Here is a 24,229-nt window from a genome sequence, read left to right as displayed (position 1 = left end):
TCCTGGTACTCAGTGTTGGCATTAACTGATAGAAATCACTTGAAGCTTCCTGGTGACGCACATTTATTCATTTTGAGGGGTATTGTAAAGGAGCTTCCGACCAATATGTGAAGTATGTGCCTTTAAAATCAGTAATTGAAAAAAACTGCACTATGTATAGCCTGCAAAAATATATCTATATTTTGGAAACACTTTAAGGTAAACCTTTTTGATCATTTTGTAGCAGCCTAGCTTATGCTGTGTGTAATGATAGTTTAAAATAATGACTTGAATGTCTGTGCTTTCTGTCATAGAAGTGGCTCTTACATCAGCTTGGGAGACCTTCGATTTGCAAGTGGCAAGAATATCCAGTGAAATACAATCATTGGTAAACATGAAACTCCCCCATCTATTTCGAGGAATTAATACAACAAATATTTAATTCATCTGATACAGTAGGCCTAGCCTACTTTTTCTTTTTTAAAGTGGGCTCCGGCCTTGTGACCTCTTTTCCAACTATTTTTAGAGTAATCCCTGCCTGTAAACATTCTATTCTTTCCAGGGTGTTCAGTGGGTTCCCGCCGCTGCTGGTCTTGATTTGTTGCACCATTGTTCCATTACTTCTCTTCTGCAATGGCTGCTCAATCTGTGGTTCTACCAGACACAGCTGCAGTTGTACCAGGAGCGGATGCAACAGCTTTTTGAATTGATGTCATTGCAAGCTCTGGATGTCAATTTCTGTCTGACCTTCCGTTATACGTACTTCACCTGTGCAATCTGTTGATGGGTCCTTTGATATCCCATAACCAGGACTGTTTCTTGGGTATGCAGCTACTGTACAATCCATTGTTGATGCCTATGGCCGGAGGGACTCCCTGTGCACATGCACAGCGTCTCCTGGATCTCAGTTTCATTGAATTCAACACAGGTATGACTTGGATGGTCCTAGCAACAGCTGGATATTGAGAAGCACATCTGTTCATTTGAGCTGCTCAATTGGATGGCTACGGTTTTTATTTGGAAGGTTCGTATCCCTTACTACAGCTGATGGCGTTCCACATGGCATCCTACATATTGGTCCAGATGATACACTGTAAGGAGTAGGTTCTTACCTGTAACTCCAGTTCTGTAGTATAGGTATCTCTGTTATAGTCATAATCTAGTGAATAGGTCGCAAGACCAGTCCTGACTGATCCATAATTGATGAACAATTGGTCTGATCTACGAATATCTTTGGTCTTATCCAGATAACATTTTAACACCCTCCTAACATCCAGGGAATGTAAGGACCTTTCCGCTGGAGATGAAGGATTCTGAAAAAACGTAGGCAAAGCTATAGTCTGGTTGACATGAAAATCAGAAATAACCTTGGGAAGAAATTTAGTGTGAGTACGCATAACAACCTTAGCAGCATGAAATACAGTATAAGGTTCTTGGCAACAGAACGCCTGAACTTCACTCACCCTGCGGGCCGATGTAATGGCCACGAGGAACGCCGCCTTCCAGGACAGCTGTGTAGGAGAGTAAGGTCTGCATTGTAAGCATAGGATGTCCGAGTGGAAGGTCGCTTAGACTCCTTCAGTATGTCCATGCAATCTTCGGGCAGATTCAAGTTGCCATTGTGAGAAGTTGGCCTGATATATGATGCTCACTAGTTCTAGTGATCACCTTGTATCAGTCCAAACAACCCTTATGGTGATTGGTTGTAAGTCAACCTTATAGACCAGCTATCCTAATGGTAGCATGGACAAAGCAGTCTTAGGCTAAACTCTTTTGGCATGTGAAGCCAGCTGTTTTACCACATATAACCCCTTGAATACCAAGTGAAAGGACACCACACAGGTTGTTATGAAAATAAACAAGTATTTATTAACTAACATACACCTCTGAACTCTTTATGAGATCAGAGGGCTACGCACATGACAATCTCTTAGGAAAAATACGTTTAAGTTGCACAAATTACAATGGTGCCCTAGGGGCACGACAAACCATATACTAAGTAAGTGGAATGTGAAAGTCGATAAGAGGAATGGAGCTGTCCAGAGGCTGTAGGATCGCTGGGACCACGCTATACTAACTCAAGGTAGGTACTAGGAGGCCCACGGAACGCGTGCGCAGAGTGTTAACTCACACGCGAGATGCGTAACAGTGTCTATGGACAGTACAGTTCAAGAAAAAGGTGAGTACGGACAATCCTGACTAGGTAAAACTAAAACGACTGTGGATCTGGACACTAGGAGAGTCAAGCTACTCTTGAGCACCGAAATTCTCGTGTTACCTCACTCACGGGCTGCGGGTGCAAAGGTGCCAAGTCGTGTCGGGTTCCGGCGTTGAAGTCTATGGAGCCTGGAAGAAAAGATGCTGCAGGCGGTCAGGAGGAAGATGTCCGGTGTGATCCAAGGGTGGATCAGTGAAGAGAAGAACCTGAAAGCAGAGGGGACAGTGTTCAAAGTCACTAGCCAGTGACTGGAGTGGAACCAGGAGTGGAACAAGATGTCGTCATCGCGATCAGGTGAAGATGGACGCTTGTCTCTGCAGCCACGTGGACCAGGTGGTGTCTTCAATAACCAGGATGGAGGCACGAGCTGTTCCACGCAGGCTCTCGCTGTCGGCGGTGTCGGCTTCGGATTCGGAGTCAACAAGCCTTGGCAAAGGCAACCCATGCGGTGAGTGGAAACGGCGTCTGGAGTGGACCAGGAGGGTCCGGGGTGCTCCTCTTTTGGAAGGGAGCAAGGGCCAGTCTGGAGCAACCAGACCAGCAGTGAAGATTTCGCAGTTCATTGTCTAGGAGATCACTAGCCAGCCGGCAAGTGACCAGACAACGCGTCGAGCAGCAAACAGGCAGAAGGGCCCCACGCAGATTTCGTGGATGCTGGAGGGCTGGTCTTTGGTGCAGGAGCTGCTAGGGGTCGGGGCTTCTCAGTCCCCAAAGCACTTGGACGAGGATACCTCTGAAGTCGTGCTGGAGCAAAGTGCTGCTTCTTTCAAGATGGCCGGTCCCACGTGTCTCGTCGCACCCACGGATCTCAGCTGTGCTGCAGATGTAGGTAGAGGTTGGAGAGGTCAGGGAATCCGGGTCTCGTCGGGCTCTGAAGTCTGGATCCTTGCAGGAAGACAACAAAGGGAAGCCGCTGGATGCTGATGGTGCTTGCTTGTGCAGGGTGGACGCTCCTTGCCCACAAGGGAGATTTCTTTAGTCTTCTGTGGAGCAGAACGTCGAAGTCCAGAGTTTCTTCTTGTAAAGTTGTTCAGGATAATCTAATTTGGAATGGGACCAGCTCCTATCGTTATCCGGCTAAAGGGGGCTGTACTACGACTAGGCCCCTCCTCTGGGTGGGACCAGGAAGGGGGGTGGTTACACCCCCTATCCTTTGTCCGGTCTTGCGCCAGCTCTGGGGCTGGAGTGCCCCAGGAACTGGTTTAGACCGGTGTATGCACAGGGACACCTTGTGTGCCCCAGGCATGTCTCATTCCTTTCAGCCCTGTCCTACCTAATACACAAAATCCTGTCTGGGGTGGTGCTAGCACCTCCTAAGGCAGGAAACCCTTTGTCCGAGCCTCCCTCGCTGGAAGGACTCCCAGCAGCAGGAGGTCAGACTTGTGTCTGTGGTGGCAGCATCCATTTTGTGATGCTGAGGCTCCAGTTAACTTTAACCGTGGTTCACAGTTACATACATGTCGTGTGCCTCTAGAAGGGTGGAATGCTACCCCCGTCGCCAGAATTGGCAAGGGGGTAGTATTCCAATTCGTATGACACCTTACTCGACATGTTTTGATAATGTTATACCAAAGTTGCCAATATCCACGAGGATTATAATGCACTTAAGAGTATATGGTATAGCGTTATCATGGAAACAGCTAAAGGACTTGGTTCCGAAAGCTGCAGACAGGCTCAGCTCATACTAAGCACCATCTCACATAATTCCAAGCACTCTGCCTTCAGGATTGATAAGGCCTGCCATAGGAGTAACTGATAGGAGGATATGTGTCCATTTTAGGGTTAGATATAGGGATACTATATCTACAGCAAAGGGTGATTACACCACCTTGCCCCAGCTGATTGATCAGCCAGTTGTGTCAGATTTGGATGGCCAGCCAGCGGTGGCATAATACATGCTGCAGCTCCTGGTAGGCCCTGAGTGCACCTATGCCCTGGGTACCTAAGGTACACTGTACAGGGACTGATAAGGTGACTCAGTATCCAATTAGATATGCACCTAAGGTACATGGTTGTCGATTTAGAGAGAACACAGCTAGGCTGTGGGTCTGATTAGCAGGCCCACAGCCAGGGAAAGTCGTAAACCAGTGAAGCAAAAAGCAAAAATCGGGGGTGACCATAGGATTGCAGACCCTACTCTACTACATAACCCCCCCCCCGCCCCCAAACTTAGGGACATTAAACTAACCTTCACCAGGTGAGTCTTCTTGTTCTAAGTGGAAGTACCTGGAGAGACCATCTGCATTGCCATGGTCAGTCCCTGGTCTGTGCTCCACTGTAAAGTCCATCCCGTGCATGGAAATGGACCACCTAAGAAGTTTGGGGTTTTCACCCTTCATTTGATTTAGCCAAAAGAGGGGCTTATGGTCGGTCTGAATCTTGAAGTGAGTTCCAAACAAGTATGGCCTCAACTTCTTCAGGGCCCAAACCACAGCAAAGGCCTCCCTCTCAAAAGCTGACCAACCTTTCTCTCTAGGGGTCAGCCTTCTACTTATAAAAGCAATGGGCTGGTCATGACCATCAATATTCAGTTGAGATAGAACAGCTCCCACACCCAACTCAGAAGCATCTGTTTGGACAATGAAAGGTTTGGAGTATTCTGGACTCTTGAGAATCGGTGCAGTGCACATGGCCTGCTTTAGGTCATCAAAGGCCTTCTGACAGCTAACTGTCCACTGAACTTTCTTTGGCATTTTCTTACTTGTCAGGTCATTAAGTGGAGTCACAATCGTTCCATAATTTCTGACAAATTTCCTAAAGTAACCAGACAGGCCCAAGAAAGCTCTGACCTGTGTCTGGGTGGTTGGAGGAGCCCAGTCCTTTATGGCCTGTATCTTGCTCTCCAAAGGTTGAACTTGGCCTCCACCTACAAGGTGGCCCAAGTATACAACTTGACTCTGCCTATCTGGCACTTAGTAGCCTTGATAGTGAGGCCTGCCTTTTGTAGGGCCTCCAAAACTTTCCTCAGGTGGATCAGGTGATCCTCCCAGGTGGAGCTAAAGACAGCAATATCATCTAGATATGCTGCAGAGAAGTCATCCAGCCCAGTGAGAACTTGGTTCACCAACCTTTGAAAAGTGGCAGGTGCATTTTTCAAACCAAAGGGCATCACCACAAATTGGTAATGACCTCCTGGGGTAGAAAATGCTGTTTTGGCCTTGGCATCCTCAGCTAACCTGATTTGCCAATAACCAGCTGTCAGGTCAAATGTACTCAAGAATTTGGCAGAAGCCAATTTATCTATGAGTTCATCTGCTCTTGGTAATTGATGGGCATGTGTCTTAGTGACAGCATTGAGACCCCTGTAGTCTACACAAAACCTCATCTCTCTCTCTTACCATCCTGGGTGTGAGGTTTAGGCACTAGAACTACAGGACTAGCCCAAGGGCTCTCTGAGGGTTCAATGACTCCCAATTCCAACATCTTTTGTACTTCTTGTTTTATGCAGTCCCTGACGTGGTCAGGTTGCCTTTAGATTTTACTCTTTATAGGCAGACTGTCACCAGTGTCCACCTCATGGGTGCACCAGTTTGTCTGACTGGGTGTCAAAGAGAACATTTGTCTAAAGGATTGAAGAACTTGTTTACAATCCTTTTGCTGATGTTCAGAGAGGCTGTCAGAAAAGACTACACCATCTACTGACCCATCATCAGGGTTCTGAGTGAGCAGGTCTGGGAGAGGGTTACTCTCTTCCTCCTGTCCCTCATCTGTAGCCATGAGCAAGCCCATGTCTTCCCTGTTGACAAAGGCCTTGAGCCTGTTCACATGAAGTACTCTGTGAGGGCTCCTGAAAGTTCCAAGGTCTACCAGATAGGTGACCTCTCCCTTCTGTTCAATGATAGTATGGGGTCCAGACCATTTGTCTTGTAGAGCTGCTGGGGCCACTGGCTCCAACACCCACACCTTCTGTCCAGGCTGGTAAACAGTAAGGACAGCCTTTTGGTCATGCCAAGCTTTTTGTAGTTCTTGGCTGGCCTCAATGTTTTTAGATGCCTTCTCCATGTATTCTGCCTTCCTGGAGCGGAGACCAAGTACATAGTCCACTATGTCTTGCTTAGGCTTTTTGAGAGGTAGCTCCCATCCTTCCTTCACAAGATACAGGGGTCCTCTTACGGGATGCCCAAATAGAAGCTCAAAAGGGCTGTAGCCAACCCCCTTCTGTGGGACCTCTCAGTAAGCAAACAGAAGGCAGGGTAAAAGGATGTCCCATCTTCGCCTAAGCTTTTCTGGTAACCCTTTTATCATCCCTTTGAGGGTCTTGTTGAATCTCTCCACAAGCCCATTGCACTGTGGGTGATAAGGGGTGGTGAATTTGTAATTGACACCACACTCCTTCCACATTGCAGTCAAGTATCCTGACATAAAGTTTGCACCTCTGTCAGAGACAACCTTCTAGGAAACCCCACTCTGGAGAAAACTCCAAGTAGGGCCCTGGCCACAACAAGAGCTGTAGTGGTCCTAAGGGGAATAGCTTCTGGATACCTGTTGGCATGATCCACTACCACCAGTATAAATCTGTACCCAGATGCTGTTGGGGGGTCCATTGGTCCAACAATGTCAATCCCCATTGTTTCAAAGCATACCCCCACCACAGGTAGTGGTATAAGGGGGGCCTTTGTGGTGCCACCTGATTTGCCACTGGCTTGGCAGGTGACACATGAGCGACAAAACTCTTTTGTGTCTTCAGACATATGAGGCCAGTGAAAGTGAGGGACAAGCCTGTCCCAAGTCTTGTTCTGGCCTAAGTGACCTGCAAGGGGAATCTCATGGGCCAAGGTAAGAAGGAGACCTCTCAGAGACAAGGGGGTGACCAGCCTCCTGGTAGCACCAGGCTTGGGGTCTCGTGCCTCAGAGTAAAGGAGTCCATCATCCCAGTACACCTTGTGGCTACCTGTGGCATTCCCTGCAGCCTCAGCAGCAGCCTGCTGTCTGAGGGGTTCAAGAGAGGAACAGTCTAACTGTGCCTTCCTCAAGTCTGCCCTGGAAGGTCCCCCTGTCCCAAGAAACTCGACCTGTTCAGGCTCAAGCTCTTCTAGGACAGTTCCTTTTGGGGTCTTTGGGTCAGCCTCCTGAGACGGCTGATCCTCACCTTGAGGCAGGGGGGAAGGCACTGCCTTAACCCTACTGCTCTTTCTCTTGGGAAGTGTCTCGTCCATTGTCCCAGGATCCAGCACTTGTTCAGCTGGGCATTTTTTGGCCTGTGACCTAGTCACAGCAAGGACATGTACTGACAAACCTAACATTTCCACATGAGTCCTATACTCCACATCTGACCATTAGGAGGATTTCAAATCATTGCCCAAAAGACAGTCCACTGGGAGGTCTGAACTAACTACAACCCTTTTGAGGCCAGTTACCCCTCCCCAGGAGAAATTACAAGTGCCATACTATGGTTGGTAGTGACATTGCTAGCATTGGTCACTAGGTAGTCTGAACCTAGTATTACCTGTCCAGGGTCCACAAATGCTGGTGTCACCATTGTGACCCTGGCACAGGTGTCCCTGTAGGCCTGAACCATTTTTCCATTGATTAAAGGCGTTTGCCTGTACTTGCCCAGAATGCTGGGACTTATTGTAGGGGTCATATCCATGTCTCCAGTACAAACAAAAACAGCCTGAGTAGGTACTCTGACTAGGTCAGAGCCCGCCTCAGATACCAAGGTTAACCCCACTATAGCCTTGGGAGGAGCACTACCACTACTGACTGTACTAGGGGGTGCAGGTGCCTTAGGGGCAGTATTGGTAGGAGCTGGGCCTTTCTTGGTGCACTCACTAAACCAGTGAGTTTTACTTTTACAGTATTGGCACCATGGTTTCCTCTGACCATCATTCTTCTTCTTTTGGGAATTCTGGGACCCACCCTCCTTAGATTGTTGGGGCCCTGTTGAAGACTTCTGGTCATTTTGCTTATTCTCATTACCCTTCTGGTCTGCTTTCTTCTGGCCACCACCCTGGTTCTGGTTCTGCTGCTTGACCCTTGTCCTGACCCATCTGTCTGCCTTCTTTCCCAATTCTTGGGGAGAGGTCAGATCTGATTCAATAAGGTGCTGATGCAACAACTGATTCTGACAATTACTTAAGATTTGCTCTCTCATAATTAGATTATACAATCCTGTGTAATCAGTAGTTTTACTTCCCAGTAACCAGCCTTCAAAAGCCTTAGTGGCACAATCAACAAAGTCAGCCCAATCCTGAGACTGAATTTTCTGGGTGTCTCTGAACAGCAACCTGTACTGCTCAGTTGTTAAGCCAAACCCATCAATCAGTGTATTCTTCAGGACTTGGTAATTGTTAGCATCCTCAGCTCTAGTAGTGAGGAGCTTATCTCTACCTTTACCTTCAAAGGAGAGCCACAGTATAGCTGCCCACTGACTCTGGGGGATGCACTGGACAGTGCAGGCCCTCTCCAGAGCAGTCATCCATTTGTGGATGTCACCCCCTTGCTTAAAAGGGGGCACTATTTTACTCAGGTGTCTAGTATCAAAACTCCTGTCTTTATCTCTAGGGATAATGCTGCCACCAGTGGGGTCTACCCCACTCAATTTCTGCTCTCTGGCAAAGGCAAGTCTTTCTTTGGCAAGGGCAAGTTCTTCCCTCTCAATCCTCAGATTGACTTCCCTCATCTTAGCTTCATGCTCTCTTCTCTGAGGGGATGTCATCCCTCCCTGAGAAGATGCCTGAGAGACATGGGTGTGAATAGATCTGTTAGAGCCTCTGGAGTGAGACCTAACCCGTCTATTCCCAAGGTTAAGCCTGCTTGAGGATAGGCCTGGGGATCCCCCAGTTCCATTCTCATGTATGCTTAAGTGGCCCTGGTAAGTCTGCTGACTCCTCCCTGACCATGGTTTACCTCACCATCAGATGAGTCTCCATCTCCCTCCACTTCATCAGTTTCAGGGAGATTAGAGTCCACCTCTACTGGGGGTATGGTTCCCTCTGTAGGGTCAGATGGGCCTGGATTAGAAGCCCTTCGGGCATCAAATGTCTCTAAGAGACCTATTAGAAAAGGAATATTAGGGTTAGAACCCTGTTTTAGTTTCCTGGAGGTACACAATTGTCTCATCTCCTGGAAGCTAAGGGCTGCATATCTTGACATGACCTGTGGAGGGTCAATATCACCAAGGGGAGCCACTGTGTTCTCTCCTGTGGTAGACATGTCGTATTTTGACGATGGCTGGGTTAGCGCTTAGCTTTGCTACACGTTTCTCGCTTTAATTGGCTATACATAGAAACGCCATTTTATATGTAGTGGCGGCCATTTTAGATCATGAGCGGCCTCGTGGCCAGCGTGCCCTCTAGTCCTTTGTCCGTTCCACTGACCACTCGAGTCTGCCCAGCAACAGGCTATTTTTAGTATTGGTCAAGCTCGTACATGCGCAGTTCACACTGACCATTCACTTTTCAGGAATGTGCCGCAAACTGACCAGTGGGTTTGAAACCCTCCAATGAGCTGGCAGTGTTCCAAAACATGCCCTTATATGTACATAATGTTCTGCCGCGTGCTCGTTTTATTACATGTAGAATTGTATAAAAGAAGGGGTCACACCGATGTTCGGGGTGATACCTCTTGCATTACCGAAGGGTGCTGTATGAGTGTACCACCACCCCACGGGGTCTTAATAAACTTGTTCTTTGACTTTTACAGTTTCCGTGCCAACAGTTCTTCCAATGTATGTGGGTTATCTTCGGAACATGTAGGCCTTGGGAACCCGATACAACAAATTGGCGACCACGAAGGGACTCATCGGCGACTCGGATGCCCGAAGGAGAGGTCGTGACGAAGGTTTGGACACTCGCCATGGACGCGCGCTGCCACTGAGCGACCCGAGTCTTGGCACCCACGGTGTTTTTTCCTTTCCTTCCGATCTGACCTTCCAGGTGGCGCCGGTCTCCGACTGAGTTTTCGATCGTTGGTGTTGCTGGATAAAGTGCCGTTTGGCTGATTCGATTAAAAGACCTTGGCAGTTGGAATCTGGACCTTTGAGACTTTGGGTAAGATTTGTGATTGGTAAGGTAGTCTGCGGACGCTTACTGGAGTTCTATGATTTGTGATCGGTAAGGTAGTCTGCGGACGCTTACTGGAGTTCTATGATTTGTGATCGGTAAGGTAGTCTGCGGACGCTTACTGGAGTTCTATGATTTGTGATCGGTAAGGTAGTCCTCGGACGCTTGCCGAAATTTTGTGACCTATGACTTTGATTCGAGTTAGCTAACATTTGTGAACTTGTGAATTTGTGAATTTGTGAACTTTGAATCTATATGTGTAGTGCACTTCACATAGGCAGGCATGTAGAGATGTTTCTCTAACTTTGTTTTTTTCCTCTGAGCGGCACATTTGTGTGAAGTACTGTAAGTGCCATTTTATACGGTGTCACGCTTTCGTGATACTCTTTGAACATGCCTGTTTTCAGCACGCTTCGAGGGATGTGCTGTCTTGGAAATGGTACCACAATTAGGTTAGCAGAATCACAGCCGGCTCCCCCAGAGGGAACACCAAATCGTGAAATGTACATTAAACATGGCCTTCCCCCTATAATGTACAGTAAACTCTGGCATAAGTATACCAAGTCAGATCCTGAATTGCAATGGCCACTACATGGGTCGTTCGATTTGCAAAAGGTACAGTTTGTGGAACAATGTTTGTTTCAACGCAGGTCTAGACAAAACATGTTTGATTGTGTGCGAATGTGGGAGAAAGCGGTGCGTGAGCGAATGAAACGTGAAGTTGCCTTGGCGGACAAAGAGCAGCGCAAGGCTGCTCGGGATAAGGCTTTACAGCTTGAGGAGAAAGAGGCTCAGGAGAAAAGAGAGAGGGAGGAACGGGAACGTAAATTGCAAATGACGGGTCAATTCCCTATTCGTCGGCCGCTTTATCCTGTCCTTAATAATGAAATTGATGATTTTTCATTGCTAGATCGGTCACCGCCTCCGTATGTTTCGCCGACGGCTCCAGCTGAAGATTCGGGTGAGGATGGACAGGATAAGTTGGAAAAGAAGGGTATTACCGCTCTCAGGTTTACCACAGAGAGGTCCGCGCATTTACGTAGTTGGGCTCGTAAAGTAAATAAGAATTGTGTTTCGCAGGCTGAGGTGGTTGCGGAGAGGAGTAGGTGGACGGATCATGAATTACTGTATTTTCTGTCTAATTTGGCGGATGAAGTTGTTGCCGCGTATCGTCAACTTTCAGATACGTTTGAACCTAAAGCTGTGTCAGTATATCGTGAGAATTTGGATAAAGGTGTATTTGATCTTGCAGATGTTGATGACCTTTTCAAGCAACTGCTCCTGCTGCGAGATGAAACAACCGGATTGCGGGAGGAGCGGAGAAGGAAGCAAAAGGAGTCCGAGTCGGAGAATAGCGAGCAGATTAAGGAGTGTTCTCTCCGGGGTTCAGATAAGAATTCTGCAATGCATGTTATGCCTATGCGTGAAGCTGCACCTCTGTATGTTCCACCGAAAGGGGAAGGTACAGATGATGATAGAAGGTCAAAAGATGCGAAGGGGTATTTTGTATATAATTGGGTGTATACGCCTTGGAATAGAGCGGATGTTATGGCATTGAAAAATTCTTTACCTGATCTTCGTAAGAATCCGGCAGCATTCTATGAGGGGGTGGAAGGGGCTATTTCATCTTGTGTGATGACCCTGGTTGATATAGATTTGTTCTTTGGGTTAATACTTCCACCTGATATGTGGAGACAGATTCGTAAGAATAATGATGAAACAGTGCTAGGAGGTACATGGAAAGAGATTAATGAAGCTGATTTAGAAAGGAAACCAGCATGCAAGCCTTGTCAGTTGATTTTAGACCTTCCAGTGGCTATTTTGATTAAATTAAAAATGCTTGTTCCTTCTAAAAAGATCGATTGGACTATGTTAGCTTCGTGCAAACAAAAGCCCGATGAAACGGTTTCAGATTTCTTTACACGCTTCGAGGAGGCATTCCATGATTACAGTGGTCAATCTTTGACAGACGATACGGGTCGGCATTTGTTTGTAGATAAGTATGTGACTAATCTCCTACCGGAGATTGCAAAACGATTGAAAACGAGTGAAAGTTCCTGGGCCACGGCGACCCCTGCGTCTTTGTTAACGATGGCTCAGTATTATGAGCGGCAGGAGATAGAGGCTAAAGAAAGTGTTGATAAAAAAGCGAAAGAATTGAAGACGAAGGTGATGTTGGCACAGGTTCGTGGGACTCAGAATAGAGGGAGTGATAGAGGAAGACGGGGCGGAGGTACTACGTTGTCTGGTCGTACGGATATAGCGGAGGATCAGTGTGCCTACTGCAAGGAGTTTGGGCATTGGGCTAATGATTGTCCGGTACTTCGTGAGCAGCGTAGTCAGCGTGGTCGAGGAGGTGGTAGGTCGAGAGGAGGTTACACGGGAGCAAGAGGTGGCGGAAGTGATCGTGGACGGTTTGAGGACAGGGCCCGTGGCCAGGATGAACGAAACACGTTTGATAGACGGAATCAATATCAGATTTCGGAGGGTGAGAATGTGGAACGCCAAGATTATGTACATGCATAGGACTGCGTAGGATGGGGTGCGGAACCAATTGAAGTGCCTGTAGATCAGGAGGGTCCATATGTAACAGCGGGTATTTTGGGTTCTACTGATCAATTCCTAGTTGACACCGGAGCTACCCGTAGCGCTTTGTCTAAAAGGTTGGTTCCGAGGGCTCCCCTGTCTGGCGAAATGATTACATGTGTAGGGTTTGATGGCACACCCTCCCCTAGCCCATTGTCAAAACCCCTAGCGCTTTGTCTTGACAAATTTTTCAGTTTTGGCCAATTTTTGTTATCGCCCTATACACCAGATAGTGTCCTGGGCATTGATTTGCTTAAATATTTTCGAGCAACGATACGGTGCGCTCCGGAGGGAGTGCGGGTCATTCTCAATGACAATTATCCTGACCCAAATAGGTTTTACACCATACAAGACATTTCAGCTTTGGCCTCTCTCCCGCACACGTTATGGGCGACCTCAGACACGGATGTGGGGGAGATGCGTATTCCACCTATTCACATTACTGTTAAGGAAGGGGCTTCTCTGCCACGTGTGCCACAGTATAAGATTTCGAAGGAAGGAGAAATTGCCTTGACACATATTGTCCAAGATCTGATTGCGGCTGGGGTGGTGGAAGAGGTTTCTTATAATGTCTGTAATAGCCCTATTCTACCGATTCTTAAAAGAGATACTGATGGTAAAGTTTATCGTTTTATTATTGACTTGAGAGAAATAAACAAAATTGTCATTCCCCAATACCCGGTGGTGTCCGACATTACGACCTTGCTTACACTGGTCCCACCAACAGCCACGACCTTTAGTGTAATTGATTTGAAGAATGCGTTCTTTTCTATTCCTGTCCACCCCGATAGCAGATACCTGTTTGGCTTTACGTTAAATAATAAATCGTATAGATTTTGTCGTGTTCCTCAAGGGTACACTGAGAGTCCGAGTATCTACAGCCAGGCTTTGAAAAGACAGCTTGACTCTTTTGAGTTGCAGTCGGGGGTTGTCCTTATCCAATATGTGGATGACCTCCTGCTTGCCGCTGATTCTTATGCGCAATGTGAAGAAAGTACGATTGCGCTGCTTTCTTTTCTGGCACAGAATAATCATAAAGTTTCTAAGAAAAAGCTTCAATACTGTAGACCCAAGGTGACCTACCTCGGTCATCTTTTGTCTAAGGAGGGGCGTGCATTGACATCAGATCGAATTCAAGCAATTTTAGACACACCAGTCCCCCGCACGCAGAGAGATGTACGTGCCTTCATAGGGTTGACCTCCTTTAGTAGACAATGGATCATGGGTTTTTCACACATTATAAAGCCTTTGCTAGCGTTACTGTCCAAAGCTATACCAATGCCCCTTGAATGGACAGATGAATGTCAGAATGCTTTTGAACAGTTGAGACAGGCCCTTTGTTCTGCACCCGTGTTAGGCACACCAGACTACATGAAACTTTTTACATTGTACGTGCACGAGAATGATGGGTGCGCGTTGTCAGTGTTAGTGCAAGTACACGGGGACAAGCAGAGACCATGTGCGTATTTCTCTGCCATTCTGGATCCTGTAGCACGAGGATTGCCTGGGTGTTTCCGAGCGGTAGCAGCAACAGCAGTAGCCATACGGCAGAGTGAGGGAATAGTGTTATCACATAAACTGTTGGTGTTAGTTCCCCATGCAGTAGATGCCCTGCTAAACCAAACAAAAACCCAATATCTCACGAGTGCACGTTTAACAGGATACGAGCTTACACTGTTGGCGCCACATATTACACTGAAAAGATGTGCTACTCTGAACCCTGCCACTTTATTGCCCTATCCGGTCGAGGAGGGTCAGGAAGAAAAACATCATGACTGTGTTTTCCTGACCGAGGAACAAACAAAGGGTCGTATCGACTTACAGGATATGCCACTTCCAGATGTGGATGGGGAACTGTGGGTCGATGGATCGTGTTTGAGGCTGCCAGATGGCACGACTTCCGCAGCTTATGCGATCACGACACTTAAGACAGTGGTGGAAACAGCTAGAATACCACAGAAATCGGCTCAGGCAGCAGAGCTGATAGCCTTAACGAGAGCCTGCGAATTGAGCGCTGGTTTATGTGTGAACATATACACAGACAGCCGGTATGCCTTCGGAGTAGCGCATGACTTTGGGCTACTCTGGAGGGAACGTGGGTTTCTGACTTCTCATGGAGAACACATTATGCACGGAGAACTGGTGCGTGATCTCCTAAACGCGTTGCTTTGTCCAAAGAAGGTAGCAATCATAAAATGTGGCGCCCACAAGAAGATTACTGATAAAGTGGGTCAGGGAAATGCCTTTGCGGATAGCATAGCAAGACAAACGGCTATGTTTCAAACTGACTCCCCCATGTATGTGACAAAGTCTCAAGCTGAACGATGGAATGATGCTAGAGCTGAGATATTAGATATTCAGAAATCAGCGACTGAAGCTGAACTTGCGGCATGGGCAGTAGATGGGGTGCTAGACGATGAAGGGTGTTGGAGAAGCAAAGACATGGAGAAATGGAAATTGCCTGCAGCTTACTTGCATGTGATGGTCCAAATGGCACATGGTTTAGCACACCTGGGGGCTCTTGCAATTACTCCACTGTTAACACGAGTTTGGGAGCATCCCGAGATTGCTAATACTGCTAAGAGAGTAGTGCAGACCTGTCTGATATGCTTGCAGCACAACCCTGGAAAGGGGACCCATACTCCGAAAGGAGGGTTCGTTCCACCTTCTGCACCATTCGAGGTACTCCAAATGGATTATATCCAGCTTGAGCGCTGCAATAACCTGAAGTATGTCTTAGTGGTGGTATGTGCTTTTAGCAAATGGGTTGAGGCTTTCCCCACGAAAGACAATACGGCTTTGACAACAGCTAAGGTTTTGCTCAAAGAGTACTTCCCTCGATTTGGAATTTGCAAATATCTGTGGAGCGACAATGGGCCTCATTTTGTCGGGAAAATTGTGGAATATGTGTTGAAGGGATTAGGAATTCAGCAGAAGTTTCATGCTGTGTTCCACCCTCAATCTGCAGGTCTTGTCGAGCGGTACAATGCCACGTTGAAATTAAAACTGGCCAAGATCGTGGCGTCCACGTCATTAAAATGGCCGGATGCCTTACCGCTAGCATTGCTCTCCCTCAGATCAATACCCCATTCTCGAACGGGCCTCACACCATATGAAGTGGTGTTCGGGAGGCCGATGAATATCTGGGGGGTGCCTAAGCCGCGATTGATACATGATGTGCCTTGTGTAATGATGAATGACTATTTGGCACGATTAACAAATGATTTGCTTTCTATTCATCAACAGGTTCGAGAAGCGCTCCCCGACAAATCTACTGGAGAGGGCCATGATCTTCGTCCTGGGGATTTTGTGATGATTCGGTTGTTTGAGAGGACGAATAGCTTGGAACCGAGGTGGCGTGGCCCCGAGCAAGTCCTCCTCGCTACTCGGACAGCTGTACGACTGACCAACAGGAAGCGGTGGATACATTCAACCCACTGTCGTGTTTCTCCTGATCTGGCACATCCTGTTGTGCTGACCGATTATAAAGAGATTTTGGAAAAGGAAAAGAGCCCCGCTGTGACGTCGGCCGAAGTTGAGGGAGCCTTCCCGGACCACACTGCTTCTGGAAGAGAGCGTTATAATCTACGGCCACGATAAAGAAGAGTTTCTTTTTGTGTTGTTTTTTTTATATGACTGGTTGGTTACCGCTCCAGGTTTGTGAAACGGAAACCGGGAATTCCAAGGGGGGGGGATCAGTTCTGCCAGTGTAGCGACACCCGTCTTGGCCCGGAGAAGAAAACAACGGCTAACTCGGAGTTCAGCACCGTATTTTTCTTTTTTTAGGTATACACGCATGTGTATTTGAGACTTTGTGAACAATTTGAATTATTTGAGACTCTGCAAGAACTTTCCTGAACTATGGCATCATCAGCATCACGAGATAAGCGACTTTTGGGTGCCATTCTCTTTGTTTTGACTATTGTGGTGATCGCTGTAATAGCCTGGGTAGTTGAACTTGTGGTACCTGCACGCGAACATTTGCTGCCGACTACCCCGGCTCCATCTGAACATTTTCACTTCACCTTGCCCTATCATGAAGAACGGCACTGACAGACTTATCTGAACAATAGTTTCATTCAGATCTTACATCATACGCACAATATGACAAATACCTCAAATTGCTGGGTGTGTGGGATGTTGCCTGGGCACCAAAAGAAAGGGGGTACTCCACTCATTCCTCTCCCGTTTTCGCATAATGGATCTTGCAATGCCTTGTATACTCTCCTCTTTACTCTGAGATGGCCAACAAAAGGGGGAGTGCTTTTCCGTTTGAATAAATTGTGTCACCATGACCGGGATGGGTATCCACTAGCTGAGGGTACTCGATTTGAATGGGAGGAATACCGCCCCGATAATGTGTCTGCTTCACGAATTTATAGTAATCAGCGAAATATCAATGTATCAAATGCACATGTCATTAATGTTATTGCTACTAAAGCGGATCTATGTATACGTAATAAAGGTGTAATTTCTGTTGGGAAAAGTGAATGCAACACCACACTCACATTTGACAGTCCTAATGGTATATCGTTTGTAACATCTCGCAATACTTACTTCATATGTGGCACGAAGGGTTATCATCAGCTTCCATTGGGATGGTCAGGCACTTGCTACGTATCTTTTGTATTACCTCCTGTATTCATTGCCCCACCAATGTATCCCAATGACTACACGTTATATCATGACTTTGTTTTAAACTGTGCCAAACGCGCTGTTGTTTTGGATGATATAGATCAAACGGACACTGCTTTGCAACAGTATGTGGACTTTAATTTGGGCCTGTTTTCCTTTGTTGGGGCAGCTTTGAACAGTCGAAAGATCCGACGACTGACCCGTGTTGTTGAAGCTGTGGCTAATGATACTGCAATAGCACTTGGAAATATCACTGAGGAAGTACAGATTTCTAGAATTGTTGCGCTCCAGAACCGGATGGTTCTAGACGTAGTGTTAGCTGACCGTGGGGGGGCATGTAGAATTATCGGAAGTAGCTGCTGTGTCTATATACCTGACAATTCACCATCTGTATATGATGCCATCACAAAGCTACATAAGATATCCGCTGAAATACAGCCGGATAATGGTACTTGGACTCTGTCAGGATGGTTCTGGTCAATACTCACCACCTGGGGATGGAAACTGTTAACGATTCTATGTATCATTGTGGGGATTTTGTTCTTTGTATGCCTATGTATCCAATGTGGCCCAGCTTTATGTTCTATGTGCTTATCACTCTGTATACCATCGAGACGAGCTCTTGCTCATGACAAAATGATGCTTCATAAAGAAGTAACACAAATAATGTTAATTGATATAGAAGATGAACACCCTGACTATGTCCACTATGAGGTAGCTTCAGCTAAACGCTAAAAGGGTCGTCTGTCGTATTTTGACGATGGCTGGGTTAGCGCTTAGCTTTGCTACACGTTTCTCGCTTTAATTGGCTATACATAGAAACGCCATTTTATATGTAGTGGCGGCCATTTTAGATCATGAGCGGCCTCGTGGCCAGCGTGCCCTCTAGTCCTTTGTCCGTTCCACTGACCACTCGAGTCTGCCCAGCAACAGGCTATTTTTAGTATTGGTCAAGCTCGTACATGCGCAGTTCACACTGACCATTCACTTTTCAGGAATGTGCCGCAAACTGACCAGTGGGTTTGAAACCCTCCAATGAGCTGGCAGTGTTCCAAAACATGCCCTTATATGTACATAATGTTCTGCCGCGTGCTCGTTTTATTACCTGTAGAATTGTATAAAAGAAGGGGTCACACCGATGTTCGGGGTGATACCTCTTGCATTACCGAAGGGTGCTGTATGAGTGTACCACCACCCCATGGGGTCTTAATAAACTTGTTCTTTGACTTTTACAGTTTCCGTGCCAACAGTTCTTCCAATGTATGTGGGTTATCTTCGGAACATGTAGGCCTTGGGAACCCGATACAACAGACATGCTTTTCTAGTGAGGTGTAAGTGGTTCACTTACCTACACTATGGATTTACCTACTGATCCCTTGCTAAGAGTTGTAGTCAGGGTGTGCTACTCCCTTTCTACTACAACAGCTGGTTCAGTAGAACTCAGAGTATTTCTAAGCTTATTATATGTACCTATGGTACCTTATGTGATCTTTCAAATGATATCTCAAGATTATATTTGGTAAAAACAACAGCAAGCTCAAATCCCAACCGCTGCACACCAATGTGAGAAGTTGGCCTGATATATGATGCTCACTAGTTCTAGTGATCACCTTGAATCAGTCCAAACAACCCTTATGGTGATTGGTTGTAAGTCAACCTTATAGACCAGCTATCCTAATGGTAGCATGAACAAAGCAGTCTTAGGCTAAACTCTTTTGGAATGTGAATCCAGCTGTTTTACCATATATAACCCCTTGAATACCAAGTGAAAGGACACCACACAGGTTGTTATGAAAATAAACAAGTATTTATTAACTAACATACACCTCTGAACTCTTTATGAGATCAGAGGGCTAAGCACATGACAATCTCTTAGGAAAAATACGTTTAAATTGCACAAATTACAATGGTGCCCTAGGGGCACAACAAACCATATACTAAGTAAGTGGAATGTGAAAGTCGATAAGAGGAATGGAGCTGTCCAGAGGCTGTAGGATCGCTGGGACCACGCTATACTAACTCAAGGTAGGTAATAGGAGGCCCACGGAACGCGTGTGCAGAGTGTGAACTCACACGCGAGATGCGTAACAGTGTCTATGGACAGTACAGTTCAAGAAAAAGGTGAGTACGGACAATCCTGACTAGGTAGAACTAAAACGACTGTGGATCTGGACACTAGGAGAGTCAAGCTACCCTTGAGCACCGAAATGCTTGTGTTACCTCACCCATGGGCTGCGGGTGCATAGGTGCCAAGTCGTGTCGGGTTCCGGCGTTGAAGTCTATGGAGCCTGGAAGAAAAGATGCTGCAGGCGGTCAGGAGGAAGATGTCCGGTGTGATCCAAGGGTGGATCAGTGAAGAGAAGAACCTGAAAGCAGAGGGGACAGTGTTCAAAGTCACTAGCCAGTGACTGGAATGGAACCAGGAGTGGAACCAGATGTCGTCGTCGCGATCAGGTGAAGATGGACGCTTGTCTCTGCAGCCACGTGGACCAGGTGGTGTCTTCGATGACCAGGATGGAGGCACAAGCTGTCCCACGCAGGCTCTCGCTGTCGGCGGTGTGGGCTTCGGATTCGGAGTCAACAGGCCTTGGCAAAGGCAACCCATGCGGTGAGTGGAAACGGTGTCTGGAGTGGACCAGGAGGGTCCGGGGTGCTCCTCTTTTGGAAGGGAGCAAGGGCCAGTATGGAGCAACCAGACCAGCAGTGAAGATTTTGCAGTTCGTTGTCTAGGAGGTCACTAGCCAGCCGGCAAGTGACCAGACAACGCGTCGAGCAGCAAACAGGCAGAAGGGCCCCACGCAGATTTCGTGGATGCTGGAGGGCTGGTCTTCAGTGCAGGAGCTGCTCGGGGTCGGGGCTTCTCAGTCCCCAAAGCACTTGGACGAGGATACCTCTGAAGTCGTGCTGGAGCAAAGTGCTGCTTCTTTCAAGATGGCCGGTCCCACGTGTCTCGTCGCACCCACGGATCTCAGCTGTGCTGCAGATGTAGGTAGAGGTCTGGGAATCTGGGTCTCGTCAGGCTCTGAAATCTGGATCCTTGCAGGAAGACGACAAAGGAAAGCCGCTGGACGCTGATGGTGCCTGCTTGTGCAGGGTGGACACTCCTTGCCCACAAGGGAGATTTCTTCAGTCTTCTGTGGAGCTGAACGTCGAAGTCCAGAGTTTCTTCTTGTAAAGTTGTTCAGGATAGTCTAATTTGGAATGGGACCAGCTCCTACCTTTATACGGCTAAAGGGGGCTGTGCTACGACTAGGTCCCTCCTCTGGGTGGGACCAGGAAGGGGGGTGGTTACACCCCCTATGCTTTGTCCGGTTTTGCGCCAGCTCTGGGGCTGGAGTGCCCCAGAAACTGGTTTAGACCGGTGTATGCACAGGGACACCTTGTGTGCCCCAGGCATGTCTCATTCCTTTCAGCCCTGTCCTACCTAATACACAAAATCCTGTCTGGGGTTGTGCTAGCACCTCCCAAGGCAGGAAACCCTTTGTCTGAGCCTCCCTCGCTGGGAGGACTCCCAGCAGCAGGAGGTCAGACTTGTGTCTGTGGTGGCAGCATCCATTTTGTGATGCTGAGGCTCGAGTTAACTTTAACCGGGGTTCACAGTTACATACATGTTGTGTCCCTCATGTTTTGATAATGTTACACCAAAGTTGGCAATAACCGCGAGGATTATAATGCAATTAAGAGTATATGGTATAACGTTATCATGGAAACAGCTAAAGGACTTGGTTCCGAAAGCTGCAGACAGGCTTAGCTCATGCTAGAGCACCATCTCACATAATTCCAAGCACTCTGCCTTCAGGATTGATAAGGCCTGCCATAGGAGTGACTGACAGGAGGATATGTGTCCATTTTAGGGTTAGATATAGGGATACTATATCTACAGCAAAGGGTGATTACACCACCTTGCCCCAGCTGATTGATCAGCCAGATGTGTCAGATTTGGATGGCCAGCCAGGGGTGGCATATTACATGCTGCAGCCCCTGGTAGGCCCTGGGTGCACCTATGCCCTGGGTACCTAAGGTACACTCTACAGGGACTGATAAGGTGACTCAGTATCCAATTAGATATGCACCTAAAGTACATGGTTGTCAATTTAAAGAGAGCACAGCTAGGCTGTGGGTCTGATTAGCAGGCCCACAGCCAGGGAAAGTCGTAAACCAGTAGCAAAAAGCAAAAATCGGGGGTGACCATAGGATTGCAGACCCTACTCTCCTACAGCCATATTGCACTATCTCAGGAGCCATGCCGCCAAACTCAAAGACGAGAAGTTGGGGTGCAACATCTGCCCCCCGAACTTCGATAGAAGGTCCGGCCTGCACGGCAGCCGTATGTGCGGAAGAAGAGACCGGTGAAGCAGGTCCGTGAACCACCACTGCCTGGGCCATTCCGGGGCAACCAGGATCATCTGTGCCCTGGACTGGGACAGCTTGATGAGCACCGCTGGAATCAGGGGAATGGGTGGAAAAGCGTACACAAAGCTGTTCGACCAGTTGATTCATAGCGCATTCCCCAGCGTCCCTTGCTGGTAGTACCTGGAGGCGAAGTCTCGGCATTTGCTGTTTTCGGCGGTGGCGAACAGATCTACGTCTGGAGTCCCCCACCTTTCGAAGACTTCTCCTAGTACTTCGTCGTTTATGACCCATTCGTGGTTTTCCTGAATCAGTCTGCTCAGTGCGTCTGCCTGAACATTCTGCACACCTGGTAGATGGGTAGCCGTTATCGTCATTCCTCTGGCCAGAAGCCAGTGCCAGATCGTCTGCGCCTCCCGAGACAGGGTGCGTGATCTCGAGCCCCCCTGCTTGTTGAGGTAATACATCGTGGTCATATTGTCCGTCTGTACAAGCAGAGAGTTGGTCTGGAAGGACGGCTGAAAGGCCTTCAGTGCCAAGTGAACAGCTCTGATTTCCAGGAAATTGCTGTGATACGTGGACTCCATCGAAGACCACGTTCCTTGAATCTGTAAGTCTCCCGAATGCGCTCCCCAGCCGTGGAGAGAAGCATCCGTCACGATAGTCTGAGTAGGAATGTCCTTGTGGAAGGGAACCCCTCTGAGGAGATTCCCAGCTGAACACCACCCCTTCAGAGACTGAAGAGCATGCAGCAACAGTCGTATCTTGTCGTCCCAAGATCCTTTCCTCTGGTCCCACTGGTCCTCCAAGCACTCCTGCAGAGGTCTCATGTGTAGCCGTGCATGAGGAGTGAGGAAGATACAAGAGGCCATCGACCCCAGTAGAGAAGACACCGTCCTCACTGTTGTAGATGGAGCGGTCATAAGAGCCTGAGCCTTCCGAAGGATCGATCGCCGTCGCTCCTCCGAAGGAGACACGCTTGCTGACAGCGTATTGATGGTGGCTCCCAAGTACTGAATGCACTGGACCGGGATCGGGACAGACTTGGACATGTTGATGTACAACCCCAACTTGTTCAGGAGAACGCACGTCTTATGGAAGTGTGCCTGAGCTTCCGAGAAGGAGGAGGCCTTGATCAACCAATCGTCCAGGTACGGTAGACAAACACCTTGTTCTTCCTTAGGTGTGCCGCTACCACTGCCATACACTTCGAGAATGTTCTGGGCGCAGATTTTAGCCCGAATTGCAGCACTGTGTACTGATAATGGTTGGTGCCGACTTAAAATCGCAGAAACTTACTGTGTTTGCATGTAATGGGCACATGGAAGTACGCATCCTGTAGGTCTATTGCACAAAGCCAGTCTCCCTGTTGCAACTGAGGATAAATCTGATGCAACGACTGTAGGAAGGTGGATATCTGACTATGGTTACCCCCAACTTTTTGCCTGGTGTTTTGCTGGTTTTTCGACTTAGTTGACCTAGGACCCTGCTATTCAGGGCCCCAGGCCCACTGCTCTCTCTGTAAAATGGATTCCATGTACCCTCGGTACATATCTAATTGGATGCTGAGTCACCTTATCAGTCCCTGTACAGTGTACCTTAGGTGCCCAGGGCATAGGTGTACCCAGGGCCTACCAGGGGCTGCAGCATGTATTATGCTACCCCTGGCTGGCCATCCAAATCTGACACAACTGGCTGCACGACAGCTGGGGCAGGGTGGTGTAATCACCCTTTGCTGTAGATATAGTATTCCTATATCTAACCCCAAAATGGACACATGCATTCCTATCAGTCACTCCTATGGCAGGCCTTATCAATCCTGAAGGCAGAGTGCTTGGAATCATGTGAGATGGTGCTCTGGCCTGAGCTGAGCCCGTTTGCAGCTTGCGGAACCAAGTGTTAATAGCTGTTCCATGATAACGCGTACCATATACTCTTAAGTGCATTATAATACTAGCGGTTATTTGCCAACTTTGGTATCGCTTTATCAAAACATGTCGAGTAAGGTGTCATACGAATTGGAATACTAACCACTCGCCAATTCTGGCGACGGGGTTAGCATTCCACCCTTCTAGAGGGACACGACATGTATGTAACTGTGAACCCCGGTTAAAGTTAACTCGAGCCTCAGCATCACAAAATGGATGCTGCCACCACAGACACAAGTCTCACTGTGCATATGCCGGCTTGAACCAGTTCCAGGGGCACACCAGTCCCTGAGCTGGGGAAAGTCCGGACAAGGGAGAGGCGTGCCAGCCCCTTTCTTTAGCATAAAGGTAGGAGCGGGCCCCCTTCCCAAATTGGATAATTCTGAATCTTGATGACTTTCCACGAAAGAACTCTTGAACCTTTCTGAAGACTCTCCCTTGTGGCTAAGGAGTAGCCACCCTGCACCAGCGGGCACCATCTAAGCGCATGCGGTTTGCTGCAAGTCCATCCTCCGGATCAAGACTGCCCA

This window comes from Lissotriton vulgaris, chromosome 2_1 (genome assembly GCF_964263255.1).
Source record: "Lissotriton vulgaris chromosome 2_1, aLisVul1.2, whole genome shotgun sequence".
Classification (NCBI taxonomy): domain Eukaryota; kingdom Metazoa; phylum Chordata; class Amphibia; order Caudata; family Salamandridae; genus Lissotriton; species Lissotriton vulgaris.
This window is presented reverse-complemented; position numbering follows the sequence as displayed.